Raw genomic sequence first — 21,594 nt, forward strand, 5'->3', positions numbered from 1 at the left:
CCACCTGATATGGACATGTAAGTGGGGATTCATTGTTGCTTGTGTGGGTGTTCCATGCAGAATAACATAACAGGATGAGGTCTAATGTACCAATCAACCCTCTCAGGATAACCCTCTGCTGCCTCATTCTCCACGTATTTGGTGATGTGGAACCACAGGGAATTCTCACCAGTACGGCATCATGAGTCAAACCAAAATAGAGTTATCGTGACAACAAGTTCTGGGGTATTCTAAAAAGCTTCTTCTCAATGCAAAGAATGTGCTTACATACAGAGAGCAGGATTATAACCAGCAGGCGCGACACATGCAAACACAGCAAAATGCTAATACCTCACAGATCTTGGCAGAACGCTACAGGAGAGCACTCAAGCACCTTGGCTGCCTGATCCTAATCAGCACTCAGCTGTAAAGCTGGCAGATTGAAGCAAAGTGCGAAGTGCCAGCTCAAGAGAGTTGAGCACTGATTAGAGCTGAACTCTAGGAAGTGGAACACATACTAACTCAGCAGGCTAAATTGCAGACTGCAGCGAAGCAAACTTCTGATAGTTTCTCATTAACAGTTTGCGACTGCCGGCTGCTCTTGCTCCACACTCAGTAATGATGGACAAAGTGGATACAGAGTCGCGATTTTCCACTTGGAGCATCTGAAAGATAACACTAAACTTGAACACTGTTCCTTCCCCTTTAAGCAGATGAACAACTGTGCATTTTATTTTCCTGATGTGTTGCCAGATGATTGTAACTATGAGCGAAAACAACACTTGCAAATATATTTCTAAGCTGAGCAAAACATGGGTTTGAAAGGACATTTGAAGTCAAGAAAAACACAAATGATAGACCAACAAACTGGTTTGCTTCTGTGTCTACAAATGTAAATAAAATGATTAGAATTTAGCTACTGTCTAGGCATTCAAAAGCAAGTTAGTGAAAGCAATTTCAAAGGGATCCGAAAGGGAGCTTTATGAAGTTATTGGATATTGCCGGGAAAACTGAGACCCCACAAACACAAATACAACAGGGACACTGGCTCCATCAATGAAGCATCCAGAAAGCATAAGGCAGTGAAACAAGATAAAATGCACAGGGTAACTGTCTTTAAAGCCAAGTCTCCTAGGTCAAGATGATTTGTATACCACTATCTGTCCGTTAGAGGGTATCACAGACAATGCAACAATTTAGAAAAACTCAGCAGGTCAAGCAGCATCTGTGGAGAGAAAAGTACAGTTAACGTTTCGGGTCCAGTGACCCTTATTCAGAAGGGAACCATTTTGTTTTGTTGAAAAATATACCAATTTTGTAAGTAAACTCATCGATCTGCCATAGGGTCTGGTCTCAACAAAATCACATCTGCAATGAATAAGAGTTGTTGCCTTTAGCTACATGTGGTTGACTCATGTAGTTAATTGAAAGTATTAGGCAGATTGTTGTACTGAAAAGAATGGTGAAAACGCAATGTCACTAATGAATGACTGTTGTATGGAAAGGAAGGTCATGCAGACTGTTAGTGCTATTGCCAGCTACTGTCAACTGTAACTTACAAAATAAGAGACTGTTTACTTAACCTGTTAAAATTTTTGACTGTTAGTTTTTGGAATCTGATAATTTTGTAATAATTTTTAAAATTAACCAACACCTGGCATTTCAACGTAGCCAGAAAAGATATCGACAAACATCTGTTACAAACACAATTTGTGAGTTAGTTTAATGAGTAGCTTGTCGGATTTGCCAACTCCACAAACAGAGACAGCTTTTTTGGCATTGATTAGGTTTGGGATTTGCCCAACAACATGCACTGATCGTGATTAAATACTGAGTAACCCACCTTCTGCTGTACTGATGTTTTGCTTAACAAAGTAAACAGCAGATAAAAAAGACTTAAAAATCTTATTGACGCTAAAGACCATATTGTCTTTTTTTTCTGGAATAGTGCACTTTCATTAACTTGTTTCTGTAGTTTGATAAATTACCATTTCAAATGAGGGAAATTATTCTGAAGGCGGTCTTGCCATATTGGAGTAAACAATCAACAAATCTAAATGCACAAGTAATAATATTGCTCTTTCTTAAGTCTTCATATAGACAGTGAGATATTCAACGTTTTGGATGAGAATTACAAAATATTTAAGTTTAAAGGCTCCTTGAAAATTAAGCAACTTCTGACGTGTAAATATTTTCACTTAAGCCATCAGTTAGATTCTTTCATACTGTTACCTGAACACTAGATGCCCTCCTCTGACAACTGAGTGTGTTTAAATAACACCAGGCCTCCAAAATGTAAGTGGGCTAGTCACCAGCTCTCCAGCTGAGGAGGGGGACTCAGATATTGCTGAAATTAATTTGCATCCATTGGGTTGGTAGTAACTGCAGAGATAGGAGGTGAAGAAAGTGGACTGAGAAAACTGGAATGTTAACAATTGCAGAAACAAGTATTGAATCTCAGTAACAACACTGAGAAACATAAATGGATAACAGAAGTCCTTAAATTAAGGTAGAAATAGAAAATGAGCATAAACAGCACGCAGCATAGGAACTAAAAACATGAGGTGACCTATGAAATGAACCTCAAAGCCCAGAGAGGTAAGAACAACAGATTAGTGTCTGAAAATTACACAAATAAAGAAATGAAGCACAAGAATGATGACAGAAGATGGGACATCCAAATGAAGTTCACAAATTTATATCATGAAAGACAACAATGATCAGGCAATTTGATTCAAATATGCAAGTAATAAGCGTTGGGAAAATATTTTGAAAATTCGTACAATGTACAATCTCAGTGGATGAATTGAATCTGGAGGTATTGTCCTGTTCAAGAGAAAGGAGTTGACATTTGATTTCTTGGAAGACAAAGTTAAGATTTCTATTTACAGTTCACAAAGACATGTTAAAAGCTAGAACAGACCAGTTGGCCCCTTGAGCCTGTATTGCTGTTCATGGCTGATCTGATTGCAACCAAAGCCATATTCCTGGTTATCCCTAATAACCTTTGACACTCTAAATGTTAGTCAAAAGTCAGTCTGCTTCGGCCTTAACAATATTCAATGACTTACCTCCGTCCGTCTCTGAGGACTCATGACCATTTGAAAGAAAAAAATTCTACTAATTTATACCTGAATGGGAGATCTCTTATTTTGTCAATTATTTTTAAATTGGGCACCCTAGTTGTCTCCACAAAAGATCAAAATACCTAGCAATCACATTGTTAAGTCTTCTTAATAATTATCAAGTGTGGAAGCTTTGGTAAATGCAGGGTTATAGGAATAGGGTGTGGGGTCTGGTTGGGATGCTCTTCATGGAGTCAGTGCAGCCTCGATGGGCCAAATGGCCTCTTTCTGCATTGTAGGTATTCTGGGTCAGCAGCCATTTCTTTTAAGATGCTGGAGTGAGTCCATTGAGACTTTGAGGCTTGTCAGTTTTTAGTTCTAATAACATTCTCAGTACCTTTTAACAGAATGGTTCGGTTCTGAAGAAGGGTCAATGGACCTGAAATATTAACTCTGATTTTTCTCCATAGATGTAGCCAGACCTGCTAAGTTTTCCCAGCAATTTTTGATTTTATCTCTGATTTCCAGTGTCTGCCATTCTTTGTTTTGTTTTCTTGTTGCATTCAAGTGAAGTTTACAAATTTATATTGTGAAAGGTGGCCATTATCGGGCAATTCAAATTTGCAAATAACAAGCATTGAAAAATGTTTGAAGATTTGTACAATGTACAAAGCTCAAAGATGTTTTTACAGAAACATCTAAAAAGTACTTCAAACAAAACAAACTGGGAAGGGTGACCTGAAGGTTTGGAAATATCTAGTTAAGGAAAGCTGGTGCAAAGTTTGTTCAAAAATAATCAAGGAATTCATATCCTTTCTTCATTGGTACATTGTATATCCTAGATTCTTTTTCCTGTAATGAGTTAATTTTCTGATTTTCTACCTAGTCTCAGGTCAAACAATTCATCAGTACTTGCAATTTAAACTCCACATCTTCAAATGATCTATCTTGCAACTGTTTTCAACTGACATTCAGCGGATTCAATATAGGAGTTGGGAGGTCACGTTGTGGCTGTACTGCACACTGGTTAGGCGATTTTAGGAATACTGCATGCAATTCTGATCTTCCTGCTATAGGAAGGATGTTGTGAAACTTGAAAGGATTCAGAAAAGAATTTACAAAGATGTTGCCGGGGTTGGAGTCTTTGAGCTAAAGGGGGAGGCTGAATAGGCTGGGGCTATTTTCCTTGAAGTGTCAGATGCCAAACAGTGACCTTATTGAAGTTTATAAAATCATGAGGGGCATGGATAGGGTGAATAGCCAAGCTCCCGGGTTGGGGGAGCCCTAAGTTAGAGGGCATAGTTTTGAGGTGAGAGGGGAAAGATTTAAAATGGACCTCAGGGGGCATTTCTTCACACAGAGGCTGGTGTGTGTATGGAATGAGCTACCAGAGAAAGTGGTGGAGGCTGGTATAGTTCCAACGTTTAAAAGGCATGTGGATGGATATATGAATAGGAAGGCTTTAGGAGGATATGAGCCAAATGACGACAAATGGGGGACGAGATTAATTTAGGATATCTGGTCAGCATGGACGAGTTGGACTGAAGGACCTGTTTCTGTGCTATACACCTCTACGACTCTATGACTGTCATCCACTGGAGCCCTATGATGGGTAAAACAGCTGCCTACACAATAATTTGAACTCATTATTTTTCCTGCTGCTGCTTCCTTTTGTAACATTATGCTACTGATTAATTTGGGAGACAAACAAGAATCAATGAACTTACCAAGCTACTCACAATCTGAGCATTTGTTGATAAAGTGAGATGACTCTTTTGTAGAGGAGTTAGCATCTTAACTTTATTCTTACAATGAAGATTAGTACTAGACTGTGAAGACATGCTTCCTACGTTCAGTAGTGTTGAAAATAAAACAGGTTGGAGAGGTGCACAAGGTTTATTTTATATGGAGGGTGCATAGCATGTCAGCTTATCAGAAAGGAGCATCTAGTTTCTTTCGTATTCTCTTCAGAATATGGTGTCAGTCAAGATTTCGGATGTGGGTGCAAAAGTCAAGCATTGACCACTCTAGAACAGAGTTCTGGTGAACCTGACTCTCTGAGTGCAGTAACGTTGAGAGAGTACCTGCCTCCACCACCCTCAGAGACAGCATATTCCACATTTCTGTAATATTTTGAGTGAAAAGAAAATTTCCTCAGATCCCTTCTAAACCATTTCCTCCTCAGTCTAAACTTGTGCTCTCTGATCTTAGACATGTCCACAGTGGGGAATAATTTCTCACAATCTGCTCTACCTCACATAAATTTGTATATCATAATCAGAAAATCCTTCGGCTTCTTCTGCTGCAAGGCAAAGCAAACCCAGCCTATCCAGTCTCTCCTCATAACTGAGATTTTTCATCCCAGGCAACATCCTGGTGAATTCCTTCTATACCCTATTCATTGTAACCGCATCCTTCCAATAGTATGGCAACCAGAACTTCAGACAACATTCCAACCATGGCTTCACCAATGTTTTATAAAGTCATAACAAGAATTCCTTGCTCTTCTATTCTGTGCTCCGGCTAATAAAGGCAAATTGTCCTGTGTCCCTGAAGTTGGATATTGTTGGGTGGTCAGGAACATTGTTGAAGATGGTTAATTGAGTCTAATGGTGATGTAGTTGGGTGGTTAAAGCAGTGGTTGGATCTGATCAGGTAGTCAGGTAGTCAGGTGACTGCTTTTGTGAGGCCAGACTAGGTAGTAAAGGCCAGATTTTCAAATCTGAGGCCAGATAACTGTTTCTGAAGTAGGTGTTGGTGGACGTTATGCATGGGGACCCTGCAGAATCCTCATAACAGACTCCAAAGGAATTACTCAGGAAATTGAAAATTCCACTTCAAAGTGTGAAGGAATACTCCCCACTCACCAGATTGGGTGCATCTCCAGCAGCACTCAGCAAGCTTGACACCATCCAGAATAAAGCAGCTCACTTGACTGGTATCTCATCCACAAACATCCATTACCTCCACCGCCAAAACTTAGACAATAGCAGTGTATGCCATCAACAAGATACATTGCAGAAGTACCACAAGGCTCCTTAGATAGTATATTCACGATCACCACAGTTCTAGAAAGACAAGAGTAGCAGATACATGCAAACACCATTACCAGCAAGTTCCCCTGCAAGCCACTCACCATCCTGACTTGGAAATATATAGCCGTTTCTTCAGCATCATTGGGTCAAAACCTTGGAGTTCATTTTCTAACAGCATCGTGGGTCCATCTGCAGCTCATGGCCTGCAGTGGTTCAAAAAGGTAGCTCACATCACCTTTCAGGAGCAATAAGTAATGTGTAATAAATGCTGGCCCTTCCCATGAATGAATTTCTTTTCAAAGTTCCCTTGCGCTTGCAACCCTCTGCCCATTTAAAATGGAGAATTTTGCCACATTTAAGTTAATTGTTACTCAGGAAATGTTAGACTAATAAAACTTAGTGTAATTCTTGGATAACAATTTAACTGACTCCTGATTTACCTCACTCACTAATTTTACTGCCCTCAGACCCTGATACTTTATCACACTACCCCTATGACCCAACATCCTTTCCCATCCGGAACTCTAGTGTCCTACACTGCCACTGGACTTCACCTCCATTGGCAAACCCAAATCCCACACCCCAAGACACAACAATCCCTTTGGAGTCCAGGCCAAGACCACCTCGCCCTCTGCCACCGCCATGCAATCAGATCCATCTGCTCCCCCACCCCCCCCAACCCCCAACCCTCCCCTGCCCCACTACTGGACTGAACACAGCCCTACATTCACCTCCCACCTCACCTAGGACCAGACTCCTGCTCCATTGACCTCAACCCCATTAATGTTGCTTTGAGCTCAATGCAGCAAACACTAATACCTTCCACAGTGAAAGGGAATGCAATCAACAGAAATTATTGATTATTACTTTTAAGTTTTCTACAATAAAGAGTCTGTTCTGTTGGAGCCTTGGTGGTTATTTATTGTTAAGAAGGGCTTCCACCAAGTATTAAGAACACATACCTAAAATTCAGTCCCATTCAAATTTCCAAATTTCAGAAACAAAAAATAATGCATGTCTGTAAAAAAATGTTTATTTCAGATCTCCAGTATTGTCAGTATTTTGCTTTGATTTAAATATATGCTTGACCATGTATTCATCTCCTTACAGTATTCATTGCATGATATAACTACAATTTTGCCAAATATCTCTTCCCATTCCTATTTCAAGCTGTTACAACTGCATTACAAGTACAGCTAAATATTGAACAGATGAACCACACCTACCATTGTTAATGGTAGAACCCCATCTTGGCATTGGTAACATACACTCCTACTGGATTAATCCTGCCATTAATATCAGAGCTTGGAGTTGAGGAATATGAACATTATACTCTAGAAGTAGTATATTGGCACTGGGTAACCAGTTGGATTTGTAGATTTCAATGCACGAATGTCAATAAATGTTGAATAATACCTTTCCACAGCAGTTTTGTTCTTTATATTAGTAAACATATTTATTTTCATTGCTATTATGATTGGAAAGAGTTTTGTGGCTCAGTGGGTAGTGTCTCCTGTCTCTGAGTCAGAACTTCTGGGTACATGTCCCACTCAAGGACTTGTTGGTCAAGGAAGGTGCTCCAATATGTGGCTAAACAACTTGGGTATCAACTGATAAATCCTTCCAACACATGCCAATGACAGTTGATAAAAGCAGGGGAGATTCCTGCTTGCCATACCATAGAAAGAAGTGAGCGCCTCGATCATCCATCTCTTATGCTCCAGATACAACCTGCAAGTAAAAGTGTACATTGCCACAAGAACTCAAATTAATTTGGTGGCTTGATTGGCTCATTCATCAAGGCCCTTAGTGTGGATCAAATTGATGCCAAGATCAGTGAAGTCAATTCCCCATTGTGGCCGGGACTGGATTCCGGAACTGTCTCCCTTATCAATGCGTGGAGATCACAGAACCCTGCATCAGCCCTGCCTTCACACTGAGAACTGAAGAAGAAGCTTACTAATAGAAGGCTCCATTGTCATTTAATATTAAATGATGATCAAAATACTGATGCTTCTGTATTGTGAATGCTATCCATGGTGATTAAGATCTATTAGGTATATAACAAATGAAGAACATTAAGAAAAAGCTGAGGCACATGCAATACATATGTGGATAGGATTTATGATAATCATTACAGAGATCCTAACACTTTTATTGACCTTCACAGACTGAATTAAAAAAAATCTATACCCTATTCTCTTTGATATCCTAGGTTAGCCATAAAGTTAGAAAGTGGGGCTTATAAATTTTGCCAAAAACATAATAGCAATTCTGAAAGGAGCTTTAATTTATGAACTTATATAAAAGTATATCAATACAGTTATCAGGCATTCTTAGCCAAGGTTGCTGTGGTACTTTAATAGGTTTACAGAGTTGCACATATTCCAAATGTTCTTTAAATAGTCAATTTATCTCAGTGCTACCATATATCAGTCCATATCATTCCCTCGTGCAAACGTATGTAATGTTGTGAATAAAATGCCTTTAGATTTATGGTTCAGGTCTTAATTACGATCTTTCTTTGTCTAAATCAATATTACCACTGGTGAGATGGTTCGTGATTCACATCAAACTATGCGACCTTGTTAAAGATTTCTAACAAATTTATTTGTGGCCACCACCCTGTGTAGAAGACAAGAGCCAATGGGATTGGTTACTGCATCTAAAGTACAGAATGAATCAGTTCATGATTCAAGTATTCAACTGAAAAACAGTCTCATTATACAATTTCCTTCATGCTGCTCCTCTGACTCAGTGTTTTACCTATTTTCAAAAATCTTATACCTTCATCATTGACAACCATTACTGATTGTTTCAGCAAAATATAAATTGCAATGGAACGCTTCCTAATATAAAACATTAATTGAACTAATAACAGACCCAGATTGCACATTTTAAAAAAGACCATGGAATGATTTAAAGACCATGAAGCTATTTCCTGTAGATATAGCAAACGTTGAATATCACATTTTCAGAGACCACTGTCATTAGCCTGTTGCAGTCTTGTTTGAGTAATTTACTATCATAAATCCTACTTTCTCCAAGCTGAGGCTACTGCCTGTCTACTTATCAGTGGTCAGGCATAGACCACAGTGGAACATAAACAGCGGAGACATGTTTCTTTCATAACAAGGTATTTTATTTCATGACAGCAATAGTAGAAATATATAAGTAACCAGTCATTGGGCAGCATGGTGACTCAGTGGTTAGCACTGCTGCCTCAGGCTCCCGTGTTCGATTCCACCCTTTGCCAACTTGTGTATGGAGTTTGAACATCTTCCTGCATCTGCATAGGTTTCCTCTGGGTGCTCTAGTTTCCTCCTGTAGTCCAAGGATACACAGGTTAGATGGATTGGCCATGATAAATTATTCATAGTGTCCAAGGATGTGCAGGCTAGGTGGATTGGCTATGAAGAGTGCAGGGTTAATGGGGTTGGTGGGTCTGGGTGGGATACTCTTAGGAGTGTTAGTGTGGGCATGATGGGCTGAATGGTCTGCTTCCAAACTTTAGGAATTCTATAATTACTACAATTCTCAGGACTGGTACAGCATACATGTATCCCTTCAGGTATTCTTGCAAAGCTCAACCCTGTCTACACAAAGATTGTGTGAAATTATCATATTTGGCAGAGCTGAATGTAACATGAACACTAACGCACACAGAATCATTACAACAGTGGACTCCATAATAGAATTATTGCTTACAAATGCATTATTCAGCTCCCATTCTACCATATGATACAGGAGAAAATGGCCTAGATTTTGAAGGAATGGTAACAGATTATCAAGAATCATTATTATTAAATTGCAAGTCGACCAGAAACGTTTTGATAAATGTGCCACATCAAAGGTTATTGTGAAAAATAAAAACTCATGGTCTATGGATGGATAGAAAATTACTTAGCTTAAAAAGTAACAGAGAGTTGTCATAAGTAGATCATTTTCTGGTTGGCAAAATGCAATGACTAAGGTGCCACAGAGTTTGATGCTGGGATCACAATCTTTTACAACTTTTATAAACTGGGCGGCACGGTTAGCACTGCTGCCTCACAGCGCTGGAGACCCGGGTTCAATTCCCGCCTCAGGCGACTGACTGTGTGGAGTTTGCACGTTCTCCCCGTGTCTGCGTGGGTTTCCTCCGGGTGCTCCGGTTTCCTCCCACAGTCCAAAGATGTGCAGGTCAGGTGAATTGGCCGTGCTAAATTGCCCGTAGTGTTAGGTAAGGGGTCGATGTAGATGTAGATGTAGGGGTATGGGTGGGTACGCTTCGGCGGGGCGGTGTGGACTTGTTGGGCCGAAGGGCCTGTTTCCACACTGTAAGTAATCTAATCTAATCTACTCATAAATGACAGGAAATGAAGGGTCAGAAGCTGTTGTTGCTAAGCTTGCTGATAACAGAGATAGGTAGGAAAGTGAATTGTGAAGAGGAAATAATGACAAAGGGAAGTGGGTAGGTTAAGTGAGTGGGCAACCATGTGGTAATGAAGTATAATATGGGAAAATTTGATATTGTTCATTTTGGCAAGAGGAATTAAAGAAAAGTATAACATCTAAATGTTGAATAGCTCTGAAACGCAAGTGATCTGTGAATCCTTGTGCATGAAACACTACAGTTGAGTATTCAGGTATTGAAAGTAATTCAGAAACCTCATACGGATTTTATCATTTACAGTGAGGGGAACCAAACACAAAAACCAGGAGGCTATGTTTCAATTACACAGGACACTGGTGAGATTATACCTGGAACACTGTGCACAGTATTGGTTTCTTAAAATAAGGAATCAAATAAACGTGTTGGAACTTTAGAAAAGGTTTACTAGACTAACATTAAGAATGATAGTAAATAAAAACTGAGAGAACTGCAGATGCTGGAAATCAGAAACAAAAAACAGAAATTACTGGAAAAGCTCAGCTGGTCTGGCAGCACCTGTGGAGAGAAATCAAAGTTAACACTTCAGGTGGAGTAACCCTTCTTCAGAAGGACCTTTCCTCTGGGTCACTTGACACAAAATATTAGCTCTGACTTCTCTCCACAGATGCTGCTAAACCTGCTGAGCTTTTCCAGAAATTTCTGTTTTTGTTCAAGAATTGTTGGTTGTCTTGTGAGAAAAGGTGAGGCAAACTTGGCAGCTATCTATTAATATTTAATAGAGTGAAGTTGAAATGTGAGATTCTGAGAACAGGATGTTTCATTCTGGGGAGGATTCTGAAGTAAGGATTTAAAAACAATGGTTCACCTGTTTAAGAAAGAGATTTTTAAAAAGTTGTTTTTCAGAGATTTGTGAGTCTTCGCAACTTCTCCTCAAAAGGTAGTCCTTTAATATTTTTAAAGTGGAGTTAGATAGATCCTAGATGAGTCAAAAGTGTGAGCAATAATGGACAGTAAACATAGCTGCCAAGTAATTCCATGGAATCCATGGAAACAGGACTTTCAGCCTAACGAGTCCACACTGACCTCCGAAGAGCACCCCGCTTGCCCCTGTAACCCTGCATTTCCCACGGCTAACACACCTAGCCTACATATCCCTGGACACTATGGGCAATTTAGCATGGCCAATCCATCTAGTGTGCACATCTTTAGACTGTGAGAGGAAATCAAAGCACCTGGCAGAAACCCGCACAGACACAGGAACAATGTGCAAATTCCACACAGACAATCACCTAAGGATGGGTGCTGGTGCGGCAGCAGTGCTAACCATCGAATGGCAGGGGTGATTTGTGGGGCTGAATGGCCTACTCCTGCTCCTATTTCATGTGTATTTTCATAAGTATGTAATCTGTGTTGATTGCACATGAAGAAACCTAGTAGTTGCTCATTATTCATGGTTTATTTTGTTTCTAATGGGGCATTATTTTTCTTCAGTGAACTTGTCAATTTAATTATTTTTCTTCAGCAATCAACCTGAGGTGGAAGCAATACTTAATGTAGCTGATATGCCTGTTGCTTCATCCTGAGGTATCTGTTAATCATTGGGCTTCTGTGCACATGATACAATTCCACAATACACGATGTGCAACCCGCATACATGATACTGGATTCTATTTTCTGCTTGCATTGATAATGTCATTCCAATGAAAATGTATGACAATGTAATGGATTGGAAGTTAATTCTTCATGTAGCATTGATAATGATGTCAAACGGGCCTTAGCACCGTTTTTGATGTCATTCAGGTTTGATTTGGCATTACCAAGCTGTAAAGACTGAGATTAAATGTTCACTCTGGGCCAGTATTGAAATCTAATTGGTCTGTGGTGTCAGATGGTTCATATAAAACAATCGACAATGTTACAGGCTCATGATATCGCTTAAAGAAAAATCCAAAGTATACAATTAGTTCATACACAATAGACGAACTTGAAGGACTTTGTTATTACCCACATTTAATTTATATTTGAAAAAGAAACATGAAATAAGGAGATGAAAATTTTAACAGCAGAGTTGTGTATACGAGGTGCTTTAGCTTAGTCCTCTGATGTTGCAAATACAGAGTTCGTAATATCAGCAGTTAATTTCAGTAACCATGGGAAATTTGACGTAGCAGCTGAACCTTCTCACACATGATTGTTGCTTGCATTGTCCTGCTCACATATTATGGGCATTCTGTTACTGATATTCACCATTCTTCAACGGGAAATGTAAAGTAATGTTTGATTAAGCATTGTGCAGGCCCTATCTCTCCTATAAGATAAATTACTATCATAATCCCAAGGTACCTGTTCATCGTGGGCTCTTGTACTTATGAAATGATTCTACAATACACCATGTGCAACCCACATACATTATCCTGGATCCTATTTTCTGCTTGCACTGATAATGTAATTCCAATGAAAAAGTATGACAATGTAATGGATTGGAAATTAATTCTTCATGAAGCACTGATAATGCTGTCAAAAGGACCTTAGCACTGTTTTCGATATCATTCAGTTCAGCTTTGATATTACTAATCTGTAAAGACTGAGCTGTCTGTCAATAAATTCTTCAAATATTTATTCATTGACTTTGAAAGAACATTGTGAAATATCGAAAATTTACTTTCCATAAGGAAGAGGAAACATTTTATGTTTGACTGTCTCAAATTACAGAGAACAATAATTGGATGTGTCACGTGGACAGCCGACTGTGATTGTGTAATATCAAAAAGGTATGCTGTCACTATAAAGGACAGTATAAAACAAAACACCAGTTAGAATCAGTACATATTCTCACACAAATATAATAAGCTGCTAAAACCATTGGACCATAAGATATAGGAGCAGAATTAGGCATCAAGTCTGCTCTGCTAATCAATCAATCATGACTGATACATTTATCAACCTCTTTCTCCTGCCTTCTCCCCATAGCCCTTGATCCCTTTACTAACCAAGAACCTTGGAGCAGCATTAAACCTGTTCTATTGTTGTCAGTGCCTTCTTTCAGGTGAGACATTAAATAAAACCTCTTGGGTGCATAGAATATGGAACAAGCAGAAATAAGAACAATGTCTTAAGCTGAGACTTGTGTAGATTATCGAAACATGGTATATACATTACCCAAGTCTCAATTGCTTAAGTTAGGTCAGCTCATTCATCACGTTTTGAAATATTGTGAGCAGCAGGACTGATGGGAGAAAGAGGAGAAAGTGAGGACTGCAGATGCTGGAGATCAGAGCTGAAAAATGTGTTGCTGGAAAAGTGCAACAGGTCAGGCAGCATCCAAGGAGCAGGAGAATCGACGTTTCAGGCATAAGCCAGAAGAAGAGCTTATGCCCGAAACGTCGATTCTCCTGCTCCTTGGATGCTGCCTGACCTGCTGCACTTTTCCAGCAACACATTTTTCAGCTCTGATGGGAGAAAGAGCTTGCTTTTCTCACAAAATGTTGCTGCAACATGAGAATGGACTTGTTCTCAAACAAAGTTAGACAATCTTACCTAGATTCACACAAGATGGGCTTATTAAAAAGTATTTGAAATGAGTGTTAAGTCTGGAAAGACCCACGTATACATGTGTCCCACAATGTCTCTGTGCGTTGACAATCACAACTGACTATTTGCTGACATCCAAGCACCATAAACAACTGGCAACTTCCAAATATCTCTAATAACAAGAAGAAAATTAGCATTAAGACACTGTAACTAAATGCTTGTAATATTCGTAACAAAGTGGATGAATTAACGGCACAAATGATTATGATGTGGTAGGCATCACAGAGATGCTCAAAGGTAGAAGACAGAGGGTGGTGGTGGTGGAGGGTTGTTTTTCAGACTGGAGGCCTGTGACCAGTGGAGTGCCAAAAGGATCGGTGCTGGGTCCTCTACTTTTTGTCATTTACATAAATGATTTGGATGCGAGTATAAGAGGTACAGTTAGTAAGTTTGCAGATGACACCAAAATTGGAGGTGTAGTGGACAGTGAAGAGGGTTATCTCAGATTACAACAGGATTTGGACAAGATGGGACAATGGGCTGAGAAGTGGCAGATGGAGTTTAATTCAGATAAATGTGAGGTGCTGCATTTTGGGAAAGCAAATCTTAGCAGGACTTATACACTTAATGGTAAGGTCCTAGGGAGTGTTGCTGAAAAAAAAAGAGATCTTGCAGTGCAGGTTCATAGCTCCTTGAAAATGGAGTTGCAGGTAGATAGGATAGTAAAGAAGGCATTTGGTATGCTTTCCTTTATTGGTCAGAGTATTGAGTACAGGAGTTGGGAGGTCATGTTGCAGCTGTACAGGACATTGGTTAGGCCACTGTTGGAATATTGCATGCAATTCTGGTCTCCTTCCTATCGGAAAGATGTTGTGAAACTTGAAAGGGTTCAGAAAAGATTTACAAGGATGTTGCCAGGATTGGAGGATTTGAGCTACAGAGAGAGGCTGAACAGGCTGGGGCTGTTTTCCCTGGAGCGTCGGAGGCTGAGGGGTGAACCTTATAGAGGTTTACAAAATTATGAGGGGCATGGATAGGATAAATAGACAAAGTCTTTTCCCTGGGGTCGGGGAGTCCAGAACTAGAGGGCATAAGTTTAGGGTGAGAGGGGAAAGATATAAAAGAGACCTAAGGGGCAACTTTTTCTTGCAGAGGGTGGTACGTATATGGAATGAACTGCCAGAGGATGTGGTGGAGGCTGGTACAATTGCAACATTTAAGAGGCATTTGGATGGGTATATGAATAGGGAGGGTTTGGAGGGATATGGGCCGGGTGCTGGTAGGTGGGACTAGATTGGGTTGGGATATCTGGTCGGCATGGCCATGTTGGACCGAAGGGTCTGTTTCCATGCTGTACATCTCTATGACTCTATGACTCTATGTGGTTGCAGTGGGTTCAGGACTGGCAGTTAAACATCCAAGAATTTACAACTTATTGAAAAGACAGGGAGGTGGGCAGCGGAAGCGGGGTTGCCTTGTTAGTTAAGAATGAAATTAAATCTTTGGCACTGAATGACATAGGGTGAGATGATGTGGAGTCTGTGTGGATGGAATTGAGGAACCACAAAGGCAAAAAAAGCATAATAGGAGTTATGTACAGATCTCCCAGCAGTGGTCAGGACCAGGGGTGCAAGATGCATCGGGAAATACTTGGGGCATGTCAAAAAGGCAATGTCAGTGATCATGGGGGACTTCAATATGCAGGTGGACTGGGTGAATATTTTTTTAAGATTTAGATTAGATTACTTTACAGTGTGGAAACAGGCCCTTCGGCCCAACAAGTCCACACCGACCCGCCGAAGCGCAACCCACCCATACCCCTACATGTACCCCTTTTTACCTAACACTACGGGCAATGTAGCATGGCCAATTCACCTGATCTGCACATCTTTGGACTGTGGGAGGAAACCGGAGCACCCGGAGGAAACCCACACAGACACGGGGGGAATGTGCAAACTCCACAGAGTCAGTCACCTGAGTCGGGAATTGAACCCAGGTCTCTGGCGCTGTGAGGCAGCAGTGCTAACCACTGTGCCACCAACGGTGCTCGTGGATCCAAAGAAAGGGAATTCATGGAATGCTTACAAGATGGTTTTGTTTGGAATAGCTTGTGATGGAGCCCATCAGGGTGTAGGCTATTCTGGACTTAGTGCTATGTAATGAATCAGACTTCACTTTGGAGGAACAACCATGATATGGTAGAGTTTAGTCTGCAGTTTGAAAGAGAGAAGGCAAAATTGGATGTAATGGTGTTACAGTTAATAAAAACAATTACAGGGGTATGATGGAGGAACTGACAAAAATCAACTGGAAGCAGAAAGACAGTCGAGCAACAATGGCAGGAGTGTCTGGGTGTAACTGAGGACACAGTCCAGAAGTTCAACCCAAAGAAAAGAAAGATTATTCAGGGTGGAGGGGAATTTGGGGGGGGGGGGGGGGGGGGCGGGGGGGTGGGGGGGGGGGGTGGGGAGGCTTGGGTGGGGTGATGGCAGTATTAGACAGTCATGGCTGACAAAGGAAGTCAGGAAATATATCAAAGAAAAAAAAGAGAGAGAGCCTGTAAAGTGGCCAGAGCACGAGGAAATCAGAAGATTGAGAAGACTACAAAAACAAACAGAAAATAACAAAGAGAGAAATAAGGAAGGAGTGGATCAAATATGAAGGTAAGCTAGCCAGTAATATTAGAAATTATATTAAAAGTTTCGTTCAATACTTTAGAAACAAATGAGAGGCAAAAGTAGACATTGGGCCACTCCAAATTGATGCAGGAAGGCTAGTGATGGGAGATAAGGAAATATCTGAAGAACTTAATAAGTTCTTTGCGTCAGTCTTCACTGTGGACGACATGAGTAATATCCCAACAATTAAGGAGAGTCGGGGCAGAGTTGGGTTCGGTGGCCATTACAAAAGAGGAAGTGCTAGAAAGTTAAAAGGTCCAAAAATTGATAAATCTCCTCGTCCCAATGGGCTGCATCCTAGAGTTCGGAGGGAGGTGGCTGAGGAAATAGAGGCATTGGCTGTAATCTTTCAAAATCACTTTCAAGAGTCAGGGAAGATCCTGGATGATTGGAAAATTGCTGTAGCAACCCTCTTGTTCAAGAAAAGATCAAAACAAAAGATGGAAAATTGTAGGCTGATTCGCCTAACCTCCGTTGGAGGTAAAATTCTAGAATCCATCGTCAAGGATGAAATTTCTAAATTTTTGGAAGTGTAGAGTCAGATTAGAACAAGTCAGCATGGATTTAGTAAGAGGAGGTTGTGCATGACAAACCTATTAGAATTCTTTGAAGAGATAACAAGTAGGTTAGACCAGAGAAGATGTTATCTCTCTAGACTTCCAAAAGGCCTTTGATAAGATGCCTCACGGGAGACTGCTGAGTAAGGAGAAGGCCCATGGTGTTTGAGGTTAGCTACTGGCATGGATTGAGGATTGGCTGTCTGACAGAATGCAGAGAGTAGGGATAAAAGGTTCTTTTTCAGAACGGCAACCAGTGACAAGAGGTGTCCTGCAGGATTTTGGTTTTGAGTCCGCAGCTGTTCACTTTATATATTAATGATCTGGATGAAGGGACTGGGGGCATTCTGGTGAAGTTTGCCAATGATATGAAGTTAGGTGGATGGGCAGGTAGTACTGGGAGGGGGTGCGGAGGCTGCAGAAAGATTCAGACAGCTTAGGAGAATGGTCCAGGAAATGGCAGATGAAATTCAACGTGAGTAAATACGAGGTCATACACTTTGGAAAAAAGAATACAGGCAGGGACTATTTTCTAAACAGTGGGAAAATTCATAAAGCTGAAGTACAAAGGGATCTGGGAGTGCTAGTCCAGGATTCTCTAAAGGTTAACTTGTAGGTTGAGTTTGTAATCAAGAAAGCAAATGTAAATTTTGCCATTTATCTTAAGAGGTTTGAATATAAAATCAGTGATGTGCTTCTGAGACCATATAAAGCTCTATTTAGGCCCCATTTAGAATATTGTGTCCAACTTTGGGCCCCAGACCTCAGGAAGGACGTACTGGCACTGGAGCGTGTCCAGCGGAATTTCACATGAATGATCCTTGGAATGGATGAACATAAGATGAACGGCTGAGGATCCTGGGATTGTATTCATTAGAGTTTAGAAGGTTGAGAGGAGATCTAAGAGAAACTTACAAGATAATGCATGGCTTAGCAAGGGTGGGCTTTGAGAAGTTGTTTCCATTAGGCGGGGAGACTAGGACCCATGGGCACAGCCTTAAAATTAAAGGGGGTCAATTTAGAATGGAAATGAGGAGACATTTCTTCAGCCAGAGAGTGGTGGACTTATGAAATTTATTGCCATGGAGCGCAATGGAGGCCAGAATGTTAAATGTCTTCAAGGCATAGATTGATAAATTCTTGATCTCGTAAGAAATCAAGAGCTACAGGGAGAGTGCAGGCAAGTGGAGTTGAAATGCCTATCAGCCATGATTAAATGGCAGAGTGGACTTGATAAGCTGAATAGCCTTACTTCTACTCCTATGTCTTATGGTCTAACTTCAATCCATCTGTACAAATCCTGCCAAACACCATCAGAAAGTCAGGATCTGCTCCATTAACACATGTCAATCTTAACACAAGTAAAACAGTGACTTTTGAATTTGAGTCCTGCAGTCCAGTTAGAGTGTGTGTGTGTGTGTGTGTGTGTGTGTGTGTGTGTGAGTGAGTGAGTGAGTGAGTGAGTGAGTGAGTGAGTGAGTGAGGTGAGTGAGGTGAGTGAGAGTGTGAGTGAGAGAGAGAGAGATACAGATAGATAGACAGAGGAGATCTAGTGAATCACTGGATCCCACAATCAGCATGGTCTTGATCAGTTGTGGGTGACTCCCTTGTAGCTTTATGCTTCTGTGCATTTTATGGCTTGACCAAGTATGAATGGAAGTTTTTACATCCAAAAATGTAATCAAGTTTTTTTAGTGGTTAACTGAAACATTTGAAGCATGAGTGAGTTTTGAGAAGATTTTTAGGTTTCAGGTTAAGGTTCTGGATGTAGGTTTGCTTACTGAGCTGGAAGGTTCATTTTCAGATGTTTCATCACCATACTAGGAAACATTATCAGTGAACCTCCAGATGAAGCACTGGTGGCATGGCCTACTTTCTATTTATGTGTCTAGGTTTCCTTGGACAAGTGATGTCATTTCCTGTGATGATGTCATTTCCCATGGTGATGTCATTTCCTGTTTTTTTCTGTCAGGGGGTGGTAAATGGGATCCAAGTCAATGTGTTTGCTGGCAGAGTTCCGGTTAGAATGCCATGCTTCTAGGAATTCTCATGTTTGTCTGTTTGGCTTGTCCTAGGATGAAAGTGTTGTCACAGTTGAAGTGGTGTCCTTCCTCATCTGTATGTAAGGATACTAGTGAGAGTGGGTCATGTCTTTTTGTGGCTACTTGATGTTCATGTATCCTGGTGACTAGTTTTCTGCCTGTTTGTCCAATGTAGGGTTTGTTGCAGTTCTTGCAAGGTTACTCTTGCCAGACTACTCAGACCTCTTTGCATCATGGTAGCCCACAATCCCACCAACACACTAAAACATCAGCTGATGAACTTGAAAGACCTGATGCAGACAACAAGCAAAACTAATGTCATTTACAAGATATCTTACAAGAAGGTAAGGAAGGATATCACTTTGACTGGGACAACGCATCAATGCTAGGTTAAGCCAAACAGAGACAGGCATGAGAATTTTTAGAAGTACAGCATTCTAACAGGAACTCTATCAACAAACACATTGATTTGGATTCTATTTACTACCTCCTGAGAAAAAGAACGGAAAATGACATCACCACAGGAAATGATGTCACCACAGGAAATAACATCACAAAACCAAGGAAATCTAAACACAAATAGAAAGTGGGTTATGCCACCATTGCTTCATCCAGAGGCTCACTGATGTTGTTACCTACTACAGTGATGAAACATCTGAAAATGAACCTTCCAGTCAGCGAGCAAACCTGCATTCAGCATTTGAGGCATACTCTCATTCTTGGGTCAGAACTCTAGGATTAGAAAAGGCCTTGCAAGCAAAAACAATCCCATGATACATACTATTGTGAAAATGAGCTATAGTGTTTGTCCTGATCTCCTGACCAATATTTAATTAATAATTGACATAATTAAAACACTTTATCTGGTCATTATCCCATTGATGTCCATGAGTTGCATAGTAACATTAGTAACTATGAAATACTTATTTCGCCAATAAGGGCTTTTGCACATCCTGAGTTTGTGACAAGTGCTACGTGATTGTAGATCATTTATTTATTCATGTTCCTCCCACTTGTTGTACCTGTTGCTCCTCTTATACATGAGAGATGTGAAATGACCATTTATCCTCCAAAGTCTCAAGGCATCATAGCACATCATCAAGAACCATCTGTCTATGAGGCAAATAATTTTCTGTTCTTAATTACACATGTCATTCTTCAAAATTGATATTTCATTACTTTTACTTCGCATGCAGGACTGATAAAAAAAAGTGTAAAACTGAAACGAAATCCAAATTGTAAAATCTACCAAACAGTTTTGTCAGTTTAGTCAATCTGCTTAAAAATGAATTGGTGACATTCATAATTGTGGATGGCAATGGTACATTAATATCATTTCTATTGTCAGATCCATTGTGCCACTTCTAATGAGAATATTTGGGCACCAGTACTGACACATGGAATGGAAAATCACTAAATTGATTTGCTAATAAATTGTATGGGTCTACCTTCCCTGTGGCAAATATTTCAGGGAATGTTGCACATTGAAGAAATATTTCTACAGAAAGAATCTTATCTTTTGAAGGGCATTGACTGAAATCATTTTGGATCAATTTTCTGTTTCTTGTTACCCGCTATTACAAGTTACTACAGTACGGGTACAGCACTCATACATTCCCATTAAAAAAGCATCCATGGGAGACTGTTGTTTCAACTGTATTGATTCACATCCTGAATGATGTCCTCCAGTGGACCCACAGAAGGCAAACAAGCATCATTGGTGTCAACAGGATTACAGTGATCCCAATGTATAATCATGTTCCTGATGAAGGGCTCATGCCCAAAAAGTCAACTCTCCTCATCCTCAGCTGCTGCCTGACTGCCTGTGCTTTTCCAGCACCATACTCTTCGACATATATTCTGCAACATACTGAGAAATATTCCTCCTGTAGAGGCAATTACTAAAGACAGTTCAGAAATAATTCTGTGATCATGTGCAAAATCTGCTTAATGAGCCGTATTACATAAAAATAGAAACTAAAAGGTCAGCAATCATTGATGAATTTATATCTGTATTTGTTTCTATAGCTGTGGAGGCAGTTGCCCTATTGGACAGTAACTTGCTGCAAAATAAAAGTGGTTTAGAGCTAAAGTTTATAATTGAATCGTTGTTCTATTCGATATTCAAAAGAGTTAGTTTGTTTTATTCAACACTTGCAACATAGTATAAAAGTAAAGTACATTTATGGAATTGACTAGTCAACTTCACTATTACATTGTATTAAAATTCCATTGGTGCAAAATTTGTATCTGTAGCACTCACTTGATATCCAAAACAGCATCTTCAGCACATTTGTCTGCTTTCGGTGTGAGTTATGCCAAATATTATTTC

This window comes from Chiloscyllium punctatum, chromosome 37 (assembly GCF_047496795.1).
Source record: "Chiloscyllium punctatum isolate Juve2018m chromosome 37, sChiPun1.3, whole genome shotgun sequence".
Lineage (NCBI taxonomy): Eukaryota > Metazoa > Chordata > Chondrichthyes > Orectolobiformes > Hemiscylliidae > Chiloscyllium > Chiloscyllium punctatum.